A 4,586-nucleotide genomic window follows, 5' to 3' on the forward strand; every position below is an offset into this window, starting at 1 on the left:
TCTTGTAGTAGCAAAGAACTGGAAATTGAGGGTATGCCCATCAGTTGTGGAATGGCTAAAAAAATATGGTTCATGAATACTATGGAATATTATTGTTCTATAAGAAACAATAAATGGTCAGACTCTAGAGAGGTATTGAATAACTTATGGGATCTGATGCTGAGCAAAGGAAGTAGAGCCAAGAGAACAATTTACATATCAACATAATGAGATGAACAACCTTGATGGAAGCAACGCCTCTCAGCAGTCCAGAGAGCTAAAACAACCATATTTGACAGATTATAGACTATATTATCTCTAACTAGAGGAAGAAAAACAACAAAATAAAACATATAGAAAAAATAATCACTCCTATCAAATCTGGTTTTTTTAGGTTTTTGGAAGGCAAATGGGGTTAAGTAGCTTGCCCAAGGCCACACAGCTAGGTAATTATTAAGTGTCTGAGACTGGATTTGAACCCAGGTACTCCTGACTCCAAGGACAGTGCTTTATCCACTACGCCACCTAGCTGCCCTACCCCTATCAAATCTGATGAAAACTTTATAAAAATTATCTCTTTTGTATCTCTTTCCCTTAATCCTAATTCCTCATGCCAAACATTACTAATTCGTAAATATGTTTAACAAAATATGTACCTAAAATGCCAACCTGATTGATCCCAGCTGAGGGGAGGGGACTGGGAAGGGAGGGTGGAGGGAAGCTTTGTAAAACTTGGAAATATGATTGTACAATTGGATGGAAAATAAAAACAACAACAACAAAAGAAACAAGTTTCTCTGATAAAGATCTCATTTGTTAAATATATTGAATGGAATCAAATTTTTAAAAAAATAAGTCATTCTCCAATTAATAAATCATCAAAAGATATGAACCATTTTTAAGATAAGGTTATCAATGCTATCTATGGCCATATTACAAAATACCCTAACTTACTATCAATTGGAGAAATGCAAATTAGAAAAATTCTGAGTTACCTTATACCCATTGGATTGACCAATAGTACAGGAAAAGAAAATGACACATGCCAGAGGGAATGTTGAGAAAATGATACATTAATGCATTGATGGAGGATTTGAGAAGTGATTCAACAATTCTATAGAACAATTCGGAACTAAGTCCAAAAAACCATGCCTATTCTTTGACTTAGCAATGCCACCACCAGGTCTATATTCCAGAAGAGATGACAAAAAGGAAGGATAAAAAAAAACCTAGATATAAAAATATATTTATAGCAATTCTTTTCTTGTGATAAGAATCTGGAAACTGAGAGGACACCATCAATTAGGGAATGACTGAACAAATTGTGGTATAATGGAATAATATTTTTCTATCAAAAAAAAAAGATGAGTAAGATGTTTTCTAGAAAGACTTACTTGAGCAGATGCAATGAAAATGAAATGTACTCTCTCTCACACACTCTCTCTCATATATATATATATATGTATATATATATATATATATATATTAACAACAATATTGTTCGATGATTAGAAGTAGATGACTTACTTTTGCTTAGTATTGTGCTGTGACCCAAGACAACTCTAAAGGACTTATAATGAAGAATACTATTTTTCCCCAAAGACAGAGCTAATAGTGTCTGAATACAGACTGAAGCATACTTTTTTCCTATCTTATTTTTCTCAGGGAAGGGGGAGGGGAAAGGTATGGTTACTTTCACAATATGATTATAATGTCCTATAAGACTACACATTTAAACCTATAATAAAGAAATTGTTTTCTCAATGAGGGGGAGTGGGGTGGAGAAAATGAAGAGAATTTGGAATCAAAAGTTTTAAAATAATGTTGAAATTTGGTTTTACATGTAACTGGGGAAAAATAAAAATAAAATTTTGTCTGCTGTTTTTTTTTGTTTACACTTACATATTGGTAGACAACTTCCAAATATTTCAAATTTAGATATTATCTTGTAAAGCTTAACATTCTGCTTGGAAATTAATTTTTAAATTGCAGCAAAAGAACATGTAATGGGCTTCTATCAAGTGGCATAAGTGATCATTTACAGTAATGGTGTGCCACAATAGCAATAAGAAAAGATAAGATGTTTTCAGTCTGAAGGGACACAATTATGCAAATAGAAGAGGATGCTTACATCTGAAAATGTTAGGTTTTGTTCACACAAATTATAAATGATAACCTTGATAGGATGACTAAGTTTCTTTGGATCACTATATCATATTAAAATACAAAAATCCATAAACAAGATGACAGTTAAACATTAGCTATGGTCTTACTGAAAGTTCTTTTTTTTGCAAGGCAATAAGAATAAGTGACTTGCTCAAGATCACACAGCTAGATAATTATTAACTGTCTGAGCTCAGATTTAAACTCAGGTCCTCCTGACTCCAGGACTGGTGCTCTATCCACTGCACCACCTAGTTGTTCCCTTACTGGAAATTCTTAACCATATTCTAGTCTTTTTTTTTCTCTTTTTTGAGGGGGCAGAGGTGATTTTTGCAAGGTAAGGGGGTTAAGTGATTTGCCAAAGGCCACATTGTTAAGTAAAAGTATTAAGTGTCTGATGTTGAATCTGAACTCAGGTCCTCCTGACTCCAGGACTGGTGCTCTGCACCTCCCAGCTGCCCCTACTAATCTCACCTTAACCAAGTTTCAAAACACTCTGTCTCCTAGTTAATACAAGACATTGCATTTCTAACAAAGTAATGGAGGTATAGCAAATGGAAGTAGACTTATACCCATTCAATTACTGTACTGAAAATTACTTTAGGAGGTTCTTCAGAAGGATTTATTCTTTCTTAAGCAATTTTTGTCCTAAATTGAAGTTTGGATAATTTTTGTAGATGCGGTCTAATAGCTACAAGACAAACGACTTCACAAAAAACAAACTTTGTAGCAATGGCCAAGAATTAGAGGATTCACTGCATTTTACAATTCCATTCTACAACTTCAGCAACTAGGTGGGCCAGTGGATAGAATGAGAGGTTCTGAGTTCAAATGCCTCATACATTTGCCACTTGCTAGCTGTGTGACCTTGGACAAGTCACTTAGCCCAGATTACCTTGCATCCAGGACCATCTCTAATTGTCCTGATTCATATATGATCACTCTCCCTCACTCAAATTCAATTCATTTGTTTGTCATGGCACCATATGCCTGATATTGTTTGTCCTTTGTTAATGAAGAAGACCATGATATCAATAAATTCAGTAGAAAGTTTGCTATTAAAATGCTACATAGAATAAATCGATAGTTTGAACTTGCTCTTAAATGTTCATTTTTTATTTTTTTTCTTTTTAAGCAAAAACTTATTTATTTGATTCTACCAATAAAACACAAAACAAAACGTTATAGGTTACTACTAGTTGTGTTTAACCTAGGATAGTGCCATAATCCTCAAGGTCATGGCAAACATTGATCATTTTCCTCATCAATTTCTTCTTCTTCCTTATCATCAGCCTCTTTGTATTCATCATAACTATCATCATCATCTTCAATAGTTTCTACAATGGACTATGATACTGATATTGAGACTATATATACTCATATAAAAAGGGAGCAATTTTGAAGTCTGTTGCAAGGATAAGTTCTACATCTTCAATCAGGTCTTCCTTCTCAGGAACTTTAGGTGGAGAAAAGAAGTTAAAGAATCATTGAAAATTGTTTTTGTAACAGTTCAAACAGTTTGATGTCCCTTGTACTTTTGTTTTTTCTTTAAATTACTCAAAGTAAATTTTCCACTTTCTTTCCAATCAACCTGACAGTCTGTGCAGCTCATCATTTCAGGTCCATCAAAGCAGAAGGGATCAGAATTATCTCACACTGACTATATATGATTTATCTTTGTCAACACCCCATTTGTGAATTATTCATTAGGTTCAAAATGAAATTCTAATATAGAACTCATAGGCCAGTCAGCATCTGAGAATCTTATTTTAATATCTTTCAAGTGCTTCAAAATAGGTTCATCATGTTCCTGAAACATATCACTGAACAAGGAAACCTTTTTAAAAACATTCAGCTAAAATTCAGGAATTCCTCTAATTTCTTCTTTTTCTTCATCATTCTTCTCCTCTTCAAGCTTAGCCTTCTCTTTCATTTGTTCTCAAATCTCTTCATCATCATCATCATCATCATCATCTAGTTTGCATTCAAATTCTTTCTATGTAGGTTCATAATTTGCATTAATGATATCGCTTCTTTTGTTTTTTTTTTTTTGTGGGGGGGGGGTTGATGATTTCACTTCTCATCAAAAAAGTGCCTGGTAAAGAATAGCATACTTTATTTTAAGAAGTGAATTTCAGCTCTGTGGCCTTGGGCAAACCACTTAACCCTATTTGCCTTGCAAAAACCTAAAAAAAAATTAAAAAAGAAGTGAATTTCCTCATAGGACTTGGTCACAATCTATGCATATTTTACCTGATGCTTTTTGAGGGCATTCATAATTCAATTAACTACTTTGGACCTGCTTTCAATATGTTCATTTGGATGGTCTTACTAAACCATTTGCAAGAATTTGAGGATTCTGCATCATCTGAACAGTCAACTGACAAACTTTGCTGTGTGCATCTTCATCAATTTCTTCTTCATTTTTCGCAAGGCAATGGTAA

The 4,586-nt window shown here is 33.6% G+C and overlaps 1 pseudogene; it reads right to left on the reverse strand.

Annotated features, from left to right (window-relative positions):
• Window positions 1-3,378: 3,378 nt before the first annotated feature.
• Window positions 3,379-4,177, reverse strand: LOC141496425 (nucleosome assembly protein 1-like 1-A; annotated as a pseudogene).
• Window positions 4,178-4,586: the final 409 nt, after the last annotated feature.

The sequence above is a fragment of the Macrotis lagotis genome, chromosome 8 (assembly GCF_037893015.1).
Source record: "Macrotis lagotis isolate mMagLag1 chromosome 8, bilby.v1.9.chrom.fasta, whole genome shotgun sequence".
NCBI classification, from domain to species: Eukaryota; Metazoa; Chordata; class Mammalia; order Peramelemorphia; family Peramelidae; genus Macrotis; species Macrotis lagotis.